Source organism: Corvus cornix, chromosome 1 (genome assembly GCF_000738735.6).
Source record: "Corvus cornix cornix isolate S_Up_H32 chromosome 1, ASM73873v5, whole genome shotgun sequence".
NCBI classification, from domain to species: Eukaryota; Metazoa; Chordata; class Aves; order Passeriformes; family Corvidae; genus Corvus; species Corvus cornix.
Window position 1 is genome coordinate 32690838 of NC_046332.1, and position 23398 is coordinate 32714235.

The 23398-nt window shown below is 35.8% G+C and overlaps 1 protein-coding gene across 1 annotated transcript in view; it reads right to left on the minus strand.

Annotated features, from left to right (window-relative positions):
* TENM4 (teneurin transmembrane protein 4) overlaps positions 1–20221 on the minus strand; it is a 1362823-nt gene extending 1342602 nt beyond the window's left edge. The window contains exon 1 of the mRNA XM_039562133.1: positions 20192–20221. The gene's annotated coding sequence lies outside the window, so the exon portion shown is untranslated. The remainder of the gene's footprint in view (positions 1–20191) is intronic.
* Positions 20222–23398: the final 3177 nt, after the last annotated feature.

Sequence of the window (23398 nt, forward strand, 5' to 3'; positions counted from 1 at the left end):
AAAAAAATATCTCAGATGAGCAAGGATTTTTTTTTCTTATCCTTCAAATGTAAGAGATTTTCAGTGCTTCACTGATTCTACAGAATTTTTGCACTGAAGATTACAAAATTTCATATTCCTATTGTCTAGTGAAATTGCACAGCGTAGATTTATGATTGCCCAAATAAGTAAATAAAAATATCTTGCTGTGAATCTTAAGATATTATTGACACAAAGCAGCATACAGTAGTAATGTATTGAATATAATCATACTTGTAAATTATATCTTGAATTATTGATGCACTATTGACCCACATAGAGCATCTCTATACACCCTACCAATGTATTAACAGAAGGGTAGATGAAACTATAAATTCAATATTTTTATCAATCTATCTTCTGTTAAAATTCATTAGATCATTTTACCATGTACAAGATTAAACCTAAAAGTTATTCAACATTAGTTTCGTTAAGTTACAGCACATCTGAGAGTTTATTAGGCCATCTTCAACTTTAAAAAAATTGATTTTTGACAATTTATCTGAATTAAGAAAAGTAATTTGTTTTGGTTTTGACTACAAGAGCAATAAGATTAGTGAAATGAACACATCATTAACCAACTGTGATGATTAGGTTTTTTAGAATAAAAAATACTAAAATGAATAAGAAATATACCTCTTTTTTTTTTTTTTTTTTTTTTTTGTTTTGCTATGCTACCAAAGAACTAATTTTTTTTTAAATTTTTTTGGCATATAAACAAAATAGAATCAAAATAAGTCTTCGTTAACATCTCCTGATCAGATCCTGATCCAAGCTTGCAGGGTTGCCAATTGGGAAAAACAGAAGAAAATCAACCATTTGCTAAGGGAAAAAAACAACCTTGTAACAGTCTGGTGTTAAAACCTGCTTTTTTGATTTATAAATTAACAAGATGACTCTGGAGTCAGTGAAGAATAATAAATATGGTCTCACTATAAAGTACTGTGCAAATAACTTGCAGACACCAAAGCACTCCAATTAATATACACCTCTGAAGACGTTTCTGAAGAATGAGCTTCCATGTCTCTGCAAATCTTCTTTTTTTTTGCATATACATACATGCATACGTATATATGTGTATAGCTTACTTAATATATTTATCTGGTTTTGAAAACTTACTGCATTATTGATTTATATACCTGATGTTATGCTAATTCAGTATGTTAACACACTAGGAGAACCAACATTCTGCATTCTAATTTGGATAACAGCAGTGAATCTGTGTGAGTAGCCCTTTGGCCACTTCACAAGAGCCTGATCAGTTTTATTTCTCAAATTCTCTGGTGGGCTTGAAGTGAAATGGGTGAGATTCAGGACAATTCAGTCAGAAGTTGCTGGGCTTTTGAGGTCCACAGTCATGACATAATGTATTAGAACATGAGCAAAGATTATGGGGATTGTCTACCCTTTCAGAAAAGCCACAATTTCTTTTGGCTAATACCAAAATAAAGCGAAACCTCAAACTTGTGTGAAAATTTTCAGTTTTTGGTCTACTTGATGAAAAATGGACTAAAATACATTGCCAAAGACAAAATGGCTTACAGAAATAAATTGGCCTTCCTAGCCACTGTGAATCCAAGTAGTTTACTGTCTGCGTCTCCTGCACTAAACTATACACTGGTGTTCTAGTCACTGGGGGAGGGAGACAAAGTACACATATTAAATATTTCTATACAAATAGCAAAACCTATTATCATCCCAAAGCTCATCTTCCGTATATGCTATGATGTCAGGCACAAACCTAAATCCATGTTTCTCCTCCAGCTGTAGATTTTCCTCTCAGATCTATTATCCATAGTGTCAGAAAAAGCATCCCTCATCTCAGAAAAGCATAAGAAAGAAAAGCTGACTAATGTAACATAAACCTCTGTAAAATACTTCACTCATATAAGCGCAGGCACAAACACACACTGAGAGTTTGACCAAACTGTGTATAATACGTTGCTTCAAGACCAAACAGATGTCTGTATAATATCTCTTCTTTTCTGATCCTCAGGGCTGCCTGAGCCCTGCATAATTCCTTCTGAAGTTAAAGTCCCTTTCTTATACTCAGAATCACAGTAGCTGTTCTACTTTCCAATAAGAATCCATATAAACAGATAGAGATGGTGGTGATAGGATTAGGAAAATACTCCGTTGACTTATTTTAGCAGTTTCAAGTCCTCTGCAGTGTGATACAATTTAACCTAGTGTTATTATAAGAACTGATTTAACCTGGGACCAATTCTGGCTTGTTGAGTAGCACAGAAATAGGAACTAATTATTCCTACATTTTCATGAGTGTTAGTACAGTAAAACTAGCATTTTTCCCAGCCTCTCTTGCAGATAACTGCAAAAAGTTTTCACTTCTCATTTTGAGAGTGAAGCAAACAATTGAAACATATAAATTAGAGTTGGAAACAGATAAATGACAATTGCACTTGGTGTAAAGAAAATACACCACTAAACCAATAATATATTGTGAGCTGTCCAAGACATTTCCAAAGAAGGGTGTCTTGAAGTTAAATTTCTTGAGTGACCTTCTACAGCAATGTTCCATGCAACATAAATTGGACGAAATCACTTGGATATAAAGAGGAGTGGTGTGATATATTGCAACTAGAAAACATATTTATAAAGAAAGTCATTTGGAAGAATGTCTCCTGCATGTTTTCTTACAAATAATGTAGAAGTCTTGTATCATGAAGACAAATAAAGACTTACACTCAGAGTTTTCAGACATATGACCTCTGACAAACTCTACATTTTAAAATAAGAAACTGATTTTCATTTGGAAATGAACAGTGTTCATTCACCTGCATTTAAGCAATGTGACAAAATCGGAAAACTCAGAAGGTTCTCCTGGGTTTTAAAGTAAATAGTCTGTTTTATAGCTTTTGAGGCTATCCACAGAAACTTATTCCCATAACTGCCATAATTTTACACATATTTATATAATGTTAGAGTGGGAGTGTTTTCCAAGTTACTCACTACTATACTAATTTGTCTGGCTTTCATTGCATTTTCCTGATATATTTTTAGAAGTTAAAATCTTGACAGCAGAATTGAACAAAAGAAGGGCTTCAGAAATCCTGGATTGGAGAAATGGAATTCAAACAACCATACATTTATTGCTGACTGCTGAAATCAAGCAAATTTGAAACCTATATCCAAATAGAAACAGATTAGATCCTTCCTAAGCTATTATTCTGATAAGGAGTGTGGAGGGAAAATAATTCTTTTACAAATGTCTTTTTTTTGTTGTTGGCTTCTCTACTAGGAAGAGGCTGATTTTAGTTTAGGATTGTAAAAGAGACCTTTAAAAGAAGGTCCATTCCTACACATCTGCGTAATTACTGCTCCAGGCATAGAAAAATGAATAATCCTAAATGCTCCATGCAATTCCAAATCCTAGACAAGAATTCAATCTTATTTATAGAATAAATAACAAGTGTCATCAAGGTTGGAAGCTAATAAAACAGGGAAGTTTAACACAACAGAGTGCAATTCTTTTTGTTTGTATCAAATTAGTTGACTAGCTACATTTAGCTATCTCACCTTAAAATCTGATAAGATACAAAGACAAGGCAGTCTCTGCCTTAATGTTGCTAGTGCAGATCAGTTTTCCATATAGATTTTATTTTAGTGAAAAAAAATTGCCTCTGTCTCCAAAAGCACTCTGCAGCGTGATGTGTGTTTCAAGCCAAAAACAACTTTCCCCCAAAAGACACCCATCTAGTTTGAAGATGGAGAAAGGTACAGGTTACAACACAAGAGGTTATTACTGCTGAGACTGTGGCTATTTCTCTGCGTGGACAGATATGAACCTATGAAAGCAGCTGCTGGATGCCCTGTTTCCATGCAGATGTCCCCAGTGATAATGGGCTGTGAAGCAGATCCTTGGCCTATGTACAAATCCCCCTGCCCTTCTATCATGCTGACATCTGAAGCATCCAGCAGAGAAAAAGAGAATGTGGCTTGTAAACAAATTACTTCTTCACTTATTATTTGGGAAAAAAAAAAAGGTAATGGATGAGTGAGAGAAATGTTCGGTGGTATTTTGGGGCCATCTGTGACTGTCATGCAAGACTTGCTGATGCTGAGTGAGATATGGAGAAAGAGCTCACTTCTTCCCCTACAGTTACTTGCCTCATGCTGGTTTTACTTTTCTGTAAATCCAGTACTGAGGCAGGAGGGGAACAGGGTATTGAATACAACTTGAGTCCTGACCTGCCAAGAGGGTAGTGATACCTTTTTCTTTGGAATGGTCCCACTTAAGGGAATGATGAGACAAAATGATTGGTGTTCAGTGCTCTGGTTGGAAGGTGTTTCATGGTGCTCCCCTTGCCAGGGATGGCAGTGGTAGCTCAGAGGTTAGTAGGGAGCATTTAAACTTCATCAAACGGGGCACAGGCGGAGGGTTAGCACTACACCAGCTTGAACACACAAAAACACGCCTCATAAGCCTGAGCAGATTGTCAGTACAGAAACAGGCTCTGAGTAGGCAAAAGCACCTTCAATCAACCCTTTTGGTTCAGGCTCTCATTTAGTTTCCAACATGCACATCCAAATGCTGTTGTTTCGCACAAACCATCTCTGCTCTTAAATTGTTGATTCTTTCAGGATGAGATTTATACTCATATTTCAGAGCTGTGTCAACCCCTGTGTGCTGTCCATCAGGCGGCTTTGAAACATACACATGTGCACTTAATCTCCGAAAAAGAAAAAGATGCTGTACAAAGTTCCCAAACTGTCTATGAGAGCGTTACAAGCATTTTAAGGACTACTAAATCTCACATGTACATCGGCCAAGCCACGTGAATGACTTCATTGCTTTGTGCATTATGCAAAAGGACCATTTTACATCAGTAAAATATATATCCCAAAAGATTAAATCATGCAAACATTGATTTTTGGATGGGAGATTTCTCCTGCCTTGGCCTTGCATGCGATGGCTCCACTTTTGTGAAAATTCAAAAACGTTATGAAACAACACCCAGGATGAGATATTTGCTGGCACATAGGCAGGAAGAACACTGTCCTTGTAGTCAAAGAAGCTTACTAAGTTCAAACACCCATTTATCATACCATTAACTTCATACCCAATTTTATAAAAGGAAAGCAGCCTTTTGAGGGGAACTCACTGCTGAATTAAAGCTCAAACAGTTGTCCATTGTTCCTTTACCACATTACACAGGTTCCTGGTAACATTCAGCTAATGAATTTTCTTGATGATTAACTACCCCTTCTATGGGATCATTGTAATAGAAACATATTAGCTCCTGTTACAAATGAGGTGGATGTGTCATTACTACAAGCGAGCTGGGTTTGATTTTTTTCTCTTCCTCCTCCTCCTCTTCCTTTCACAAAGTAAAGCAAAACTTGGGAAAATATCATCAAAATTCAACAATGTGCTGAAAAGAAAATGCTGCTCTACTGAGCAATAAAATGCATTTAGGTGCAGATTTTCATTAACTGTTGAATTAGAAGAAAAGTAAAATGCAGACAGGGATATAAACTAGCTCCTATTTGGAGTTTTTATATTTATGTTCATTATAATTGTAATTATAAAGAGCATGATCCAGAAGTAAGTGAAAAACCAAATAAAAAAGGCCATGTAGACACTGTAGATGTATTTCTCTGAGAATGGGTCTTGTAATTAGCTGTAGATATTCTCTTTCTTTTCTGCTGCCCTTTTTCATTGCAGTTCACATTCTGAGAGCGCTCTTCTGTTGTTTAAACTGCACTGACATCTTGTGGCACAGAAACAGAAGAATCCTAAAAATTAAATTTCAATCTTCATAAAATATGTGTTACATCGTTTACCTTCATGCAAGTGCCACTGTCTTTAACTCCAAAGCTGGCTAGTGTTTACTTGCTTGCAATCAGAACTGGGGTCAATATGCCACAATCTACCTAAAATTTTGAGTCATGACACAATTATAGAATGGTTTGTTTTGGAAGTGACCTTAAAGATCATTTAGAATAACATTTTTTCCTGTAAAACAGAATGTGTGTGAAGTCTGTTGACTAAAAATCCCATGTCTGTGAGCATGTACACTCATATCCTCTCTCAGACACATGCACCAAAAGACAAACCATTAATCTCTGAGCTGGTGTTTTATCACCTTGGCAACAGCAAAGTGTTCAGAAAAACTTCAGATCTTTTTATCCCTGAGAATGAAGACAAGATACAGGCAATAATCAGCTGAATAAAAATGTCCTAGTGGAAGTCCATGTACAGTGTAAAGAATTCAGCAGTGAATTAGACTCCAGTTAATTCCAAAGGAATATTTTTTCATCTTATCAGAATGTGAGGAAATAATTTGTGATGCTCCATTGGAGGCAAAGTAAAAAGAAAACTACTGCTATGTATAAAGAAGGTTTCATGGGGAGGCAGCTGCAGCCCTTTTTTTGTCTGTTATTGTATTATTCCCTCACTGAATGCTCCTAAATCCTTTGAGTATTATCAGAGGTTTTACACTCATATCAAAGGAAACCACATGTCCCTAGGAAAACACAAGAAAATAGGTGCACACTTAAACTCTTAAGATGAAGCAGTCTCCATCACACTCCTCTTTGTATTATTCATTGCTGCTGCAGTATCTGGAAATGCCTTGTGAGATTGTATTTAGCTGCACAAGACCCTGTAGAGATAGAGAAATATTATTATATTCATTTTACAAATGAAGAATTGAATCAGAGGGAGATCAAGTTGGTTGGCTAACAGAAGAGGAAAAGAATGTGAAGTGAGAAATTTATATGAAAGCATCAAGTGAAAGTGAAGGAACCAGTCTGAATTAGCTGGCACTTTGCTGTCCAGTTCATTTGTTTTGTCCCATTTTGTCTTCATGTAAACAGTCTAACATATCTGATCAGAGAATCACAGAACCATAGAATGGTTTGGGTTGGAAGGAATCTTAAATCTAAGCCAGTCCTAACACCTCTGACACAGGCAGGGATTCCTTCCACTATTCCAGGTTGCTCAAAGAGCTGTCCAGCCTGGCCTTGAACACTTCCAGGAATGAGGAGGTGTTCAAGTATCGCATTCTGTGGTATTTGCACGGATGATGAAAAATGGAATCTAAAGGAATTCCTGCTGGGAGACTAAGAAGGAAAAAAAAGGAATACAGACTGACCAAAGTTAAACAAAAGAGTTTAATTTCTGAAAGCACTTGGCTTTGGGAGAAGATCTTTTCTTAAACACATTTTCTGACTTTTATTTACAGTTCTGCTTGCATGAACTGTATTTGAACTTTTGTGTGAGGTTTCTATAAGTGTTTCAGAAAACTTGCCTTATTTCCATGTGTGCTTGCAGACACACAATAAAAATGACTAATGGACATCATCAAAACAGGCAACTGAAATTTTCCCAGTCACATCCATGAAGTTGAATATTGATTATTTGTGCATGGCGCCTTTTCTTACTGTGAATGTACAATATACCTAAAATGCTATTGAAAGAAAGTCTAGAGTAGTCCAGCTAGTTTCTTGATTTTTTGCTAAGATCAGTTTTTAGGTTTTTTTGCTTCCATACTCCAGGCAGAGCTGGCAGTAAAGACATGCCTGAGGGACACCTTGATGGAACCTGTGATACTTTAATGCAGGATGAGTGATTTTTTAATACAGCTCACCCAAGCAGTTGATAAAATGTATCTATTATTGCATAAAATATGGCATCTTTGGAATATGTCTTATAAAACAAGACCTTGTATTAAATAAAAATTCTCTGGGCTACTGAGGTTTCCTTTCTCAGGAATTAAATAAGCACAATTCCAAAAAGATCCTGGGCAATATGCAACAATGAAATAACCAATGAATAATCCTTGTATATTGGTGTGTTGATTTCCAGAAATCTGACACTCCAAGAATCTTCTCACAAGAGTCTATTGTATTACTTCTTTATTTCTCCTCTAATATTTTCAGTCCTTTCTGCCCTGAAATGTTATTTATTTTCTCTACATTTTCTTGCTTCCCATATCTTCTACTTGAAAACCTAATAATTAGGAACAATGAGATCAATCTGCACTATACGTTCTGCTTTAACAGGTTTAACTATGGAAAAATACAAATTTAGGTCGATAAAGGGAAAACTTTACCACTTTGACCACTCCCCATATGACCTTGACAAATGCAAAGTCCTGCATGTGGGAGAGTTGAAAACCCCTCATTCCCAAATATTAGCGTTTGAGGATTGACTATGTAAGAATTCTGCAGAAAAGTCTTGGGGCATGAGCCAGCAAAGAGCAGCAGCATCCTGGGTTTCAGGAGCAGGAGCAGATCCAGAAGATCCAGGGGAGGAATTATCCCCCTAGAATTCATACTTGTGACACCACATGTAGACACTGCATCCACTTTTTGACACAGGTTCATTTTTTCATTGATGACATATTTTCATAAATGACATGTTCCAATATCTATCCCAAGGAATTATAAAAACTCAGAAAAAATTCATTCACTTTGGACCTCACCTATCACTTTTTTTGCAGAAATACTGAAGTAACCAGGCTATAAAAGTAGGGGTGGTAAACTAACGACAAAGATATTCATGCAGAAGAATTTTCAAGGGACAGTGATTTATTTAGAGATTTCTAACTGAAAAGATCCTTTTTGAAAGAAAATATGCTAAATACCCAGGAGGAAGTTTGATTTTGCATTGCAAAGCAACCCTAACTAACCTACTTAAGTTCATGTAGGGTCTTGGAAGCCTGCATTCTTCAATGTGTTTGATGTGGGTTCTTGGGAAAAAATGAAAATCTGTGTTGAGGGGAAGCCTCATCTATTTTAGACTTCCACTGGGATCTGAAACCAGTGGGATATTTTTAATCCTTCTTATTCTCATGCTGAGTAAACTTTTTACATATTTCTGAGTTTCACTACAAATACTTTTAGAGTGTACTTCTTTCCTGTTACATCGGGTAGTTATTAGAGGTACCACTGCTCTGCACAGACTGGCTTCATCTTTGTGCTAATTCAACCTAAGCCTACATTTGCACCACTGCTGCTCACAGCAGGTCAGCTCCTCAGAATTATTTAAAGTGCCTTCAGTTGAGCATGCCTGAGAATCCACTGTAACAGGACATTCCATTTCAAAGGAAGAGATGAAATCAGGTTTTTAAATACATAATATGATGTGACGTGATATTTGCCATCTACCTTTGCTCTATTTTAACAACATTAGGGGCATGAATGTTTCTGTTTGCTATTACTAAAGAGCTTTAAGTGCTGTTATAAGGATGTTTTTTAAGAAATGTAAATAAAGGCAACATAAGGTCATGACAAACTGAAAGGACATGCATTATGCTGTTAATTTACTCCAGTTAATATAATATAACATTACAGATTTACAGTTAAAACAGCAGGAGAAACTAATTTGTTTATATTAACACTTTCTTTAGGGGGAGTACAAATATAAGTGGTTCTTAGAGGCATAGTTTTAATATTTTTCACACTTTTTTCCCCCAACATTGATTTTATTTTCGTTCCACTCAGTCAAAAACTGATTCACTTCAGAATGAAGGCCACTGGCACTGGAATTTTTGTTTTAGTGACTGCCTCAAAAACAAAGACTGTGATATCCTGAGGAAACATTTCAAATAGTTAACAGCAATGTGACCATGGAGAGACTATTTAGAAAAAACTCTCCCAAAATTTTCATTTTAACAGTTTGTTACAGTTTACTTTGGTGCACTACTCCCAGCTGGTTCTGTGGAAGTCTCCTTCATCACATTTGAATAAAACACACAGGGGTTTTATGACTGAGAAAATTTATTCCAACAACAAAAATAAAATTTGAGAAGAAAGTGATTCAAAAGTGAAAAGGGGTTGCAAGAGAAAAATACACCGAAAAATATAGTTGTTTAATGTACTGATTCTCAAGATTTGTCTTATCACAATGGACACACCCCATCCATCAGATGCAAAGACAACTTCTTAGAAGTTGGATGAAATTTGAACTTGGTTTAAATAGAGTGGTTTTTCGGGCATGCATGTTTCTTGTCTATTCTGATGTCTTAGGGACAGAAGTGTCATTTCATCTTCTTGTTTGCCCATAAAAGAAGGTATTTTCCTTTGACGGTCATGCTTCACATTGAAGAGCTCTTTATTAGAAAATGTTTTTAAGCAGCACTCCAAAAAACCAAAACTTTCACAGAGACTACATTGCATCAATTTTTTGTTTATATCATCTTATATTTTGCAAATATAAACTTCAGTGGATAGGGAGTTTGTTTTGGGGCTGGTTGATAGCATAGAAACTTTTGGATGCTGAGGATTTTGCAGTGAGGTTTTTGTTTTGTTTTTTTGGGGATTTTTTTTTTAGTTTGGGTTGGGTTGGGTTTTTTTGGTGGTTTTTTTTGTTGTTGGTTTTTTTGGGGGGTTTTGTTTGTTTGTTTTGGTTTTGGTGGGTTTTGGTTATTGGTAGGGTTTTTTTGAGATATTAGAACAGTTTCTCAAAATATTTTTCTGCAAGAGTCAGCCATGCAGTTTCACACATGTAATAGGAGTAGGCACCAGCCAAGCAAGAATCCAATTTGTAAAAGCCTTCACTTTATCACAGAACCCTAGAAGGATGCTCTATGTAGTAACTACATGAGCCATTCATAATAAATGACCCCGAGGGAAAAGTGATTAATCATATTTCAGTTGTTAGTTTAGCAAGGTGAAACACATTCCAGTGGAAGGAGATTGCCTTACTGATACATATTTAGAGGCACAAATTCAGGGGCCCAATAAATGGGCATAAAATCTGGAGGTATGTCATTTATTTCAAGAAACTTCTTTGCTAAAGGAAGGCTGGGGAGACTTCTTTTTAACACACAGTAAAAAACATTGGAAAAGAGTGATCTCTTCTGGCACATACATGGACTGGATATATGGTTGATATATGAACAAGCATAGGATCACTTTAAACAGATGGCACACAAAACACTTCCTTTTTTGCTCTACTTCCCAAAGGAGAAAACAATTGACACACAAGATATGCTATGACATATTGTCACAGCCTGCTTTGCATTTAGCTGAAATATTACATACTACTGTTTTCTTGAAATGGGATGCTATAGCACAGTCTTAGTCTCAAAGATCTCCCCACCAAAGTTTCTTAGGTTTCTGGGTTTTTCTGTCTTCTTACAGAAATGTAGTGGTCAAAGACAACTCCAATTTCACAGATGCTGCAAAGAGCATTAGTCTTTCCCAGCAGCCTTTTGCAGTGGTTCATTACCACTCATCTTGTGCAATGGAAGCACAGCATGAAACACAAATCTACTTGTGTATTTCATTTTAAGTAATAAGTGAGACATGTAATATCTGTCTGCAACCAGGCCTTGTATTACATGTAGTCACTGGAACTTTTCAAGATGAGGTCTGAGCACCATGACAGTCAATATGTTCTATCAGCTTCACTGGGCACTGGATTTCCACCTTGTATTTCTGGCAATATCATATCACTTGCTTTTTCATATAGAGGAAGTGGTTAAGAGGAAAGGGTACTGATTTTGTTTTTAATCTAGCATAAGCACAATGAATGACCAAGTAATACTCCATGATAATTTAAGTGTTATAGCAAATGGGTTTAATCTTCTGTTGAGATGAGTCCCTGACAAAGTTCCCATGAGCTTCTAAGAGAAACCACATGCTGATTTTCTCTTGCAAGGGCTATGGAGTAGCATTAAATATGCTTGACTGAAATAGAAAACATACACTCAATTATCAGAGCCAGTTATCATAGAGATTTTTAAAATTTTCCCACAAACATTTTTAGCAATGTAAAATTGTTCTTCTAATCTCTTTAACAAATGAACAGTTTTTACTGTTTTATCAAAAAGAAAGAATCATGATCCTCCTGGCCTTTGTTTCTTTACAACCAAACATTTCTGTCTGTGAGGTTCTGCCCTCAAATCCTCTATATTGAGTTACTGTATTTTGCTATTGTCTATTGAATAACCCCTCCTACGTTCTCAACTCATTGGAAAATAATGTGTTTGTTATTCATAGTTTATGCTTGTCTTCTTGCATTATAGTACTATTGTTATTATTAATCCCCTCATCATGTAACAGCAGTATGCGATACATCAGTCCTCTGTTACCAGTCTGGAATTGTTACTTGCTAAAGTGCTCCCTTTTACTGCTGATAAAAATCTTTCCTTAAATTTTCTTCCAGTAAGATCCTTTAAATCATTAATTTGACTGAGAAGTGATGCAAACGACCATTGAAGAGATTTTTCTGTTTTAATCCCAGTAATGAATCCTTTATCTGTAAGTAGGCAGCTTTTCTGTTTTCAATATGGGTCTGTTTAAAGTGTTACAAATACACAGGATGAGAACTGACTGGGTTGGGCTTTTTTCCCCTTTTGCATTAAAGTAGCTCTGACTGCACGTAGATTATTTTTTCATTTCTGACTTTGTGATTTCAGTGAAAGGAACAGATTGGTTTTGCACAAAGACATTAGCAAGCAGATTTTGAGATACTACCTCCATGATCTTAGTCATATTAATTATTGTCACTCTGGGTGGTGGTGGGTTCTTTTGTCCCCAGCTGAAAATGAAGACAGAAATGGGTATTCCACCCCCCCTCCCCCCGCTAAAATTTTGTCTGGTTTTCCTATTTAGACAAAGAGATCTTTGTCAGTAGGAGGTCATTATTCCATCTAGGTATTTTAGGCCTCTTATCTCTACTGGGACCCTTACCGATTGTCTAGATATAAATATATGGTATTAAGAATACAAAACCATAGAGAAAATGCTTCATCACCTACAATGTATTGTGTGAAACTGAAATTGATACAGTTTTAGTCTTATCTGACTAGTGTCTGTACAAATTGATTAAAATCAATTAATACAAATTATAATCTTGGATGCTTTTCATACCATCCTAGCAAAGTCATCATAGCTAAAGAAGAAATTTAAATAATTTTACCAATTATTCATATTGAAAGTTATTGGAAATAGCCTAAAGAACATCAAATCAGCCATTTAAAAATCAAGTTCAAACTTCTTGTCTTTTCTTTCAAGCTTAGTAGCTTATACAATTCACTAAAGAGAAGGTTGAAGGGTGACATTGTCATTATGTGGAAGTACATTAACAATAATACATATTTGGGGGAAGTTCTGCTTGAAAAATGTGGAACAAAAACATTCTTGAAAGTGGAAGTTGGAAAATTAAAATTTGAGCTATTTTACCTCGGTAGAGTAGTTTTGGGAAGTGAGAGAATTAAAATATTATTTAAGCAAGTCAACTTGAGACAGAAGGTTTGCTGTCCTGTGAGAGGAGAGACAGAAGATCTCATTAATAGATATCAGAAAAAAAATTTTTCAGAGATAAGGTTGTGAAGATTTGGAACAGATTGCCCAGGGAAGTGGTAGAAATTCCATTCCTGGAAGGATTCAAAAAAAGTGTGGATATGGAGGACATGGTTTAATGGTGAACATTTTTGTGGTACTAGTTTGATGATTGGACTTGATGATCTTAAAGTCCTTTTTCAAACTTAATTCTATGATTCTACTTTTTTCTACAAAAAAATCAAAGGCAAATGCTGCATCCAGGCTCAAGACAGGTTGAAAAGACAATGCAAGGAACCACAAACTGGTCAGCCTCATCACAGTCCCTGGAAAAGCCATGCTTGTCAGTCCTGGGACACATTTCGGAGTACATGAAGGAGGAGGTGATTGGGAGCAGTCAGCATAGGTTTGTGAAAAATAACTCAGAGTTGATCCAATGATTGTCTTCTATGACAAAAATATCTGGATCTCTGGCTGAGGAGAGAGCACTGGCTGTCATCTTTGTCTTCAGCAAGGGTTTTGGACCTGTCTCCCTCCTCAGGAACTTTCAAGATTCTTTCTAAGCAACCTTGTTTTGAATTCAGGTTTGGCCATGAAGTAGTGTGGTTACCTCTACCTGGAGTTCCTAAAAATGGATTAGAGTATGGCATGTTTTTCTCCAGCTACTAGTAAATTTTCTATAGTTTATAAGGGATTTTATGTCCCTAGATGGTGAGCAGTGCTCATTCTGGGTTTTGCAATTATAGGTCCTTTTGTGCATGGCTACCAATGGACCAGGATTTCTGGGTTACTTTTAAAGCATGGATGTTATTCACAGATCTGTTCTAAATCAAAACTCACAAGGTGGAGAAAAACCACAAAGGAAGACTAAAAATAATATGTTCTTGTGTCTCCTTTAAACAGACTTGAAAGAAGTTATAGACAGAATATTGTGAAAAAAAACACACAAACCTTATAATCAAAATGGCTTGTGGGTCTATCATTTCAATGTAGCTTTGTTCTTTCATAACACAGCACAATCATAGCACATTAGGATTTGTTGTCACAAACACCTTATGAGCTGCACCGCAATTACCTTGTTACTTGAGCTTCTCAAGACTTGTAGCTGCCTTAGGCAGCATCCCTTGTGCTGTGCCATTGTGCCTTACCATAAATTACACTCATTAACTGGGCATGAATAATGGTGACTTCCAGGTGATTTTAAATTTTATTTAAACCCTTATTATGTGGAAGCCTACCTCCTGCTGGATATCCAAAAGCCATCCATAATAAATTGTTTACTTTTCAGTTCATGGTTGTTCTTAATTCTGTTTTACAAATCTTTCCCTGATGTATTAAAGGCAGAAGTCATGAAGAGTCCTGGTTGTGCAACTGAAAGTGAAACAGCATGAAAGGCAGCAGCAGCTGGGACTAAGACTCGGGAGTTTTGAGCATCTTCCAGTCTCTATCCTATTAATCTCAGGAAAGTAATTTTGTCTTTGAGTTCCCATTGGTTGTCTCCTCTGGAGAACTGAATGAGATACTAAGACCCTACATTCAAGTAGGATATCTGTAATACAATATTCTAGGCTCCTGATTTAGGTTTCCTAAGCGATCTGCTGAGGGGGAAAAATATGAAAAACTTCCATACAAAAACAATTTCTCACCACAAAAAAACACCCCAAGAAACAACCAGGACTTCCAAGCATAAGAATGCCTTTCTTGCAAAGGGCTGTCTTATCTTGGCAATTCGGATATATTGATAAGCTTCAGAAGAGATTTGACAAATCCTGTGTAGTTTTTCTGAACCTCAGTATACCTGTAGAGTTCTGAATACAGAACTGCAGCTTGAATTTTAATGTTCGCTGAAGCATCTTCTCAGCATCCTAAATTCCCATTTCAAATTAAACATGCATATAGCAAACAGGACAGTTTACTTAGCTGTTTCGTAGAATGTTATTGGACTAGATCCTAAATTCATAAATATTATTTATATTTACATTTGAAGTTATTTACAGCCAAGAAAGACATTTTTAAAACACATTTTGCACTTGAATTTTTTCAAATGACAATGGATTCTGGACAAATCTTAATCACTCAGACTGATATTCAGCCAGAGAACTTTTCTGATGTCACAATAGTTAGAAAGATCAGAGTTATCTTTCAAAATCCAGATTTTTTCAAGTTAGCCAGAGAGAGGCAGAGAAATCACAATTTAGATTTCTGGAGCATTTACCTCAAATGTCGTATTCATCTACCATGTCAAACTGAGGTACAAAGGACCTATCTTGGGACCTTATTATGACTTAAGTCCTAGCAACTGGGACAGAGACACTATCTCAAAGAATTCTGCCCCAAAAACAACTGGGAAGTTTTAGGAGACCGTCATATTATCCAAATGCAGCTTGAATCTACACATCAACTCATCAACTATACTTGCTTCTTTAAAATTAGTGCACCAGGTAAAGCTGGTATTTTCTCTTTTACAATACATATTATTCCACTTGGCACTGCAAACACTATTTCACGTATATTGATCAATAGACTCGTTTGCTGCTGCTTTTCATGGGTAGGACTCACCATTCATCAGCCACACTTTTTAGATACTGCTAACAACTACTCTTTTTCCACTAGTGTTTGTGGATGTAACAAAGAAGCAGGATATAAAATCTATTTCCACCACTAACATAGATTTACAAACGCGCACACAGCACTGAACCTGTCTTTTCTGATTTGCTTACTGATTTATTATATTTTTCTTCCTCAATGCACTGTGTAGGGTCAACAACTGCTTTATAAAGTCATCTTGAGAATCAGAAAGTTGCGTGTCGTAATATTGACTTGATAATTCTTTAATGTTGCTTTTTTTGTCAGGTTAAAATAATGTATGATTATCATCCCTCATCTAGTTTTCATCACCTGTAACTCCTGTTCACAGGTGCTTGCAGATGTATCAGAAAATTACCTCATTCCATTTATAAATAAAATCTCTGCATGTATATCTTATTTTAAGAAATAGCACATTTTCCTTGCAAAAGCATATCACAGCTGGTTGTGATAACTATTTTGATATCTATGTTATAGAGAGTGGGAGTAGAATTCACTGTGTTTATAAAGAGAGGGGAGTCAGATTCTACCGAAAGATGTACAGTGGAAGAGGAATAGGCAATATCGACAAGATGAACCACAGATATTTCAATTAACTATGAGGAAAAAGAAGTGCATAATGAGAGTGATGAAACACTGGAAAAAGTTGCCCAGGTTGGTTGTAGTGTCTCCATCCCTGAAGAAGAGCAAAACTCACCTAAACAGAGTATTGATCAACCAAACCTGTCCTTGAAGATAGTCGGAGCTAAGTACAACTTTGGAACAGAGGATCTACAGAAGTTTCTGCCCACTTGATTTTTTTTAATTGGCTGTCTGAGTTCCTCTTTACTCATTTGGGAATTATCTACAATAAAATGTTATTATTTTGAATTGTTAGCAATGATAACTACTCAAGACTTTCACCAAAGGGACAAAAACTTAACATAAGATTGGCAAATGTTAATGAGAGATGGAGATGTAGAATATACTTTAGTGGACAGAATAATTTAAAAACAGACAGAATACTGGACTTGGCTGGTCCAAGGTTAATATAGGAAAACTAGGACTCATCATGATCGCAAAAGTAGTTCCCTTTGTTTATGAAAAATGTCACAGAAGGCTATAAAAGTCCTAAGGCTCCCAGTAAAAACTGCTGCAAATTTTATTGTTTTCTTGATATGCAAATATTTTCTAATACTTTATGCTGAAATTCTATCACTGATGTTTCAAAAACTTTCATTTTCCTTTCTTCACATTGCATATGATGAATTACTATAGTGTGATGTTAAAAATTACTTTTCAGATGATAAGTCATCTGAAGAAAACAGAGTCACTGACCCTTTACACAAAATGAGGAAATAAATATAATTCTTGAAAGTCAATCCATTTTGAGACAACACAGAAGTTTCTGTTACAATATGAACTTACAAATGCCTTAAAAATGTGTACAAAGTTAACAACATTCTAATAGAAACTGAGAAACAGAAAGTGTTAATGAATACACTGATGTGCTTAAAAATAGAAGATCACCACGTCAGGTTTAGGAGCAGTTCTAGTTGAAGTATTCAGAATAATCCTATTTATCTGAGAGCCAGTGAAGAGGGAGGGACAACTCCAGTGATTAGTTCATGTCAGAGGTAGAATGAATTGTCCTCTGGAAATGTTTTTTTCACTAGGCTAAGCTAAGTAGCTAAAACTAACTATGAAAAGAGCTTACTCCTCACTTAGGATTTCCATGTTAGTTGGAATGAATCCAGGCTTAACTTATCATATGGAATAGCGTTTTTCTGCTTCAAGAACTGACATGAGCAGTAGCATAAAGCAACTCTACAAAAATTAATTTGATAAAATTGAAATGGTTACCTAGTTACACCAAAATTATTGGCAGAGCCCTACAAAATTATTTACCAAAATTATACCATTAAAACTGTTTGAGCAGAGCTATAACATAAATGTTTACACAGCTAGGGCTAGAATCAGTCTCTAACTCTTTATTTAAGTCCATACCTATGTGTACATTTCCATCAAGTTAAAGCAATGGGTAAATGGTCACTTGTCACTACTGAGGCCAAACTGCACAGCACACTTCTCCATGCAACTGAATTATTTTCTGTGGTAAAATGGGATAATTTCAACCATGCTTCCACATCAGAGTAGGCTGTGGTTTATGATATTCTTCAGACCATGGTGGACATTTGTTGGAAGCACACAAGGCATGCCAAAGTATATGACACAGTCTAGGCCCTTTCTAGTTTAGTTACACAGATAGATCATAAAACCTAATTCAACAAGGAGAGGCTGTAGAACTGGGATGAAGCACTGCCACAGATTTCTCTAAATTATGCTGGATGAAAACAATGTTAGGGGAGATATCTGTGACATCTAGTTTTAGACACCTTCTTAATCAGGTCCTAAAAGTTGTTCAACAAGATTAAGACATGAAGTTCTTACATAAAGATCACTTTTTCAAAGGAACTTTCTTATTCTGGTTCTTATTCTGGCAATATTTTCTGTTCCTTCCTAAAGTCTTTTGTAAGCTGTTTTCCAGCTTCCTCATACGCAGGTACCACGGCTGCACTGGGACCCAGTACCTGCCTATAAAGTGAATGTGAACACAGTGTAGTCTGGAGAGGCAGAGAACAAGCCAATAACACTGTATTATTCGCTGCTTGATTTGATTTCTGGTCAGTGGTGTGATTTCCCCAAAATGAACTGTGACATTTCCTACAGCAGCCTCCTCAGCATAGAAAATATGATTGTCCTTACCTGGGACTAACACAAGGGAAAATGCTTGCCAGCTCTAGGTCTGTACACAGTGTAAGACAAAAAATTCAATTCAACTGTGTGATACAGTTCAATCATAATGACTGCTTTTAGAAAAACAGAAAGACAATGCATTAAAATACATGGGGAGGACCCATTCTTTTTATCATTTAATATTTTCATATAAACATAATCTTTCCACAAGATGAGTGTCAGATGGCAATCTTTTTTTGTAGAGATGCAAAACTTAATGGAAAAAAAATTATAAAATGAACATCTTCCTGATGGCATTTCTGTGTGCATTAGTAGAAACATCTGCTATATTTTCCTTTTCACCTTAGTTTATTTTTTAACATGTATAATTCTATTCCACTGATTTGGTTGTCTTGCTTCACCAATCATTTCACTACTAAAAGATCTCTAAAATGGTCAAAAAACCAATAAAAGTTTCAAATAAAAATGCTCCCCAATTGTGGCAGTTTCACAGAACTAGATCCAAAGTTTTTTGTAAAACTTGTGGCGGTTTCATTTCTATAACATCCACTTACTAGTAAGTACATTTTTCACAGCAAAGTCACATAATGCAATTTGATGCAAATATTTTATCAAGTATCCATAGGCAAGATGATTTAATGGTTTCTCCTTATAAAGCACGGTTAATTTTTTTAGTTAATGCCTTGAAATGATGGATACCTCTAGTTATAGGCACAAGAGCAGCTTAAAATAATTAGTTTTGTACCATGGAATGGTAACACACTATATTCTATATTAACCTGCAGAAATAACTTGGTTCGTATATTTGTGGATTCTCATTTATTATTAGATATGTTATTAGCTAAGTGTTTTAAAAGTTGTTTCTGTCAAATAATAAAATATCAATTTGTATTCTTTATTTTTCATTACATCAGCATACAACAAAACAGTAAAAACCATACGGAGATAAATGGCTAAATCCCTCAGTTCTAACTCCAGTTGAAAAATTTTTATTGGAGATAATACGAACAGTTTGAGTACAATAAATTACTACATTAATGCTCAGGAACTTTTTTGTGTCAACTTTAAAACTGAGTAACCCAGCCACCACAGACCTTGATAGAAGGCTTTCCTTTGACTGGGATGGAAGAGAACCTGATCCTGAAAAACACCCTTATACCTTGACAACTTCTCTAAAACACATCAGATTTGAAATTCTGTGTACATACCATACTGTTGAAATCACATATATTTCTGCCACTACAGCATAGGAATTTTAGGAATGACGGATGAACTGCACCACTGAGAGAAGTTGGCGCCTCATCTCCAACATGTTCAGATACTTGTTCAGTTGAATTAAAACCAAGTTATGTTGCAAAAGAAAGTGGTAAAAGTTAAATCACTTTCCCTCAATATGAACACCCATTTGTAATGGCAAAGATTTGCTTTTGAAACCCTGATTGAAAGTTCTGCCTGTATTACAATGAATCAAATCAATGCTTGAATTAAACTGAGTGTTATGATGGTCTTAAAAGAACAATCCAAGAAAAACAAATATTCAAACAAAACAAGCTGAAAATATTAAACTATCATAACTAAAACCAAAAAGACTTACCAATCTCTCAGAAATATTTTCATGCCAGCCTTAACAGCAATTGGGGCCTGGGGGAAAGAGAAAGCAAAAAGATTTGTCTCAGTTGCTCTATGCAGCAAGGTAGGAGTCAGAGGAGGGTGTCAGTAAATCAGATGCCTCAGGTCACTGGAGTCCCCTCCAACACATCAGTGCAGCTTCTCAAGTCCTCTGTGATGACACAGATTTACACCAGAAGAGCATCTCAGAGCAAGTACTAGCACAGAAATTCATGTTTTTGTAGTCTTATATTTTCTGTAGGTGCCTTTATGACATATAAGCTGGAATTTTATAAACTATTATAAAACTACACAAAATTAAATTTGTTAAATTTCTATGAGATATTATCATTACAATTGGCAATTTCCTAAAATCACACAACAGGTGGTGCAAGTCAGATATCTTGAACCGATTTCTACTCTCTAGCTTTTATTTATCAGGCAAATTGAACAAAAGATATTAAATACAGTTAAGACTTTTATGGTCTTGTTCTTGTGGTTCAGCCCAACACACAGCTTAACACCACACAGTCGTTCACTCACTCACTCCACAGTGGGATGGGGACAGAATCTGGAAAAAAAAGTAAAATATATGGGTTGAGATAAAGACAGTTTAATAGAAAAGAAAATGAAGGTATAAGAAGAGGAAGAGAAGGAAGAAGATGAGGAAGAAGAAAGAGAAATAAAACAAGTGATGCACCATGTAATTGCTCACAACACAACGATTGATGCCCAGCCAGTTCCTGAGCAGCTCCACCCATCCAGCTTTCCTTACAACTTATATGTTGAGCATGACATCATATAGTATAGAATATCACTTGGGGATGTTGGGGTCAGCTGTCCTGGCTATGTCACCTCCCAACTCCTTGTGCCCTCCCAACATCCTTGCTGGTGGCATGCAGTGAGGAGCTGAAGAGTCCTCGACTACATTTTAGCAAAAGTATGTAGAAAACATGAGTGTGTTATCATTATTCTAAATCCAAAACACAGTACTGTACCAGCTACTAGGAAGAAAACTCCTGATCTCAAGTTTAAAGTAAGCACTTGAAAATTTATTGAAAACATACCGAATAGAAAAATTTCAGCACATTTTTAAAGTCTTAATTCACAAAGAAGTAAGTTGCTTCAAAGGGTAAAGAATGAAAGTCACTGAACTGCTACAAAAGTTTATGAGAGTGGTTTTAACAGTTGAGGACACAAGTCCTGGTTTTGGGAACGATAAGCGATATCTAACCTGTAGGTCCTTTAGGAAAGAAATATTTTATTGTAGGTAGAATTTTGCCATAAATGAGGAGCCAGGATATACTAAAAAATAATATAGTATATTCAGTGATAAGAAAACATTAAATCAAGATGTTTTTCTCTTTTCTGAAATATAACATACTTGGTTAGAATTCAATTCTGACCAATAAAAAATAACTATTTATAATAACCGAGTAAGACATTCCTAGCCTAAGGGATATATGCAAAGTTACTGGATCTAGTCTCCCTTCATGCCCCTATAGGCATCATCCAAGTCTCCACAAAGCTGTGGAGAGTCTGGTAATTCTCTTTATAAGAAAATTAATGATAATAATTATTAAAATAAGATTCGATTGATTTGATGGGCATTAGTCCATTAGTAGTGCTCAAACTGAAGACAGAAACAAGCTGTTTCTCTGGTTTTTCAGATATCTTCTTTTCAAAAACTGATCAGCTTCACCAAAATTGATATGTCAGACAAGAAATTACAGTTAAATTCAACATAGCTTTAAGTTGCACTGAAATATTTAAATTAACTGAAACAAATTTAATGAGGGCAGTGAAGATGCTAAATGTTATTGGACTAAAATGGCATTCATAAATACAATGGACAAAAAAGCTTCTTCAAACCAATTATTTCAGAGTATAAAGGCTTTTATATGAGAAGAGGAAATGTTCTATATACAGGGGTTTAAGAAACTGTCACTAAAGCCTTTATAATACTTTAAATAGTGACAACAGTAAAAAATGGCACTCTGTGGAATGTAACCTCAGCTCTGTTTTTCTGTAATACCACTCACTGCATCAGACCTGTAGTCTGTGTAGAGAGGCTTAATACTTTATGTGAAGAAATCTCACTCAGTCTCCTTCACAAGCAGATAATGACAGGAAGTGTTCCTAACAGCATTAGTCATTCACAAACACTGGTAAGTATTATGGGGTTTTATTCCAACAACATTTTATGCTTCCGTGGTTCAGAACTTTAACGAATTAGATTGCATTTCTAGTAGGAGGCTCTGCAGGATAAGAATGTCAAATAAATATCTACTTAAAATGTCTGCTTTCAAGCTTTTTACAGATTCTTTACTTCAAACAAGCTGATTACATCATAAAAACAACAGATAAACATAACAAATCTGTGTAAACAATTTGGTTTTTTCTGGCTCTTTATCAACCTTAGAGGTAAATTTTAATTAGTTATTACTAGTGATGGCTTATTCTTATCAGGATCAGAGACAACAAATTTGAGGACATCACTCTGGGGAGTTTGATATGTTTCTGTTTGGTTTATTCCTGCTATCCATTACGTTTTGATTTCAAAACCTGTTCTGAAGCTGCATCTGCTCAAGAAATTGCTGTGGATGTGTGTCATTACTAGTCTGAATTTTTCTGCAACTCACACCAAGCAATTCTCTCAATATTTACCTCCACCACACAGCTATTTACAATGAAAACTGCTACTTATTTTCAGCATGGCTAACCACACACTGAAAATAATGGGGTAGGAATAGCATCAAACAGAGGGAAGAACCATTAAATACAACTGAACAGCTGTGAATGGAGACATGAAAGGCAGAAAAGATTCGACCTACGCAAAAATTAAGAAAAATAAATGGTTTTGATGAATTTATTGCTGTCTACAACTTCCTGAAAGGTGGTCGTGTCAAGATGGGTGTTGGCCTCTTCTCCCAAGCAACTACTGATAGGACAAGGGGAAATGCCCCCAGGTTGCACCAGGGTAGGTTCAGGGTGGATATAAGGGAAAATTTCTTCACTGAAAAGGGAAGTCAGGAATTGGAATAGGCTGTCCAAGGAAGTGGTGGAGTCACCATCTCTGGAAATGTTCATAAAAGGAGTGGATGTGGTACTTTGTGATATGTTTTAGAGAGCATGGTTCAGCTAAAGGTTGGACTGGATCTTGAAGGTCTTTTTGAACCCTAATGATTCTATG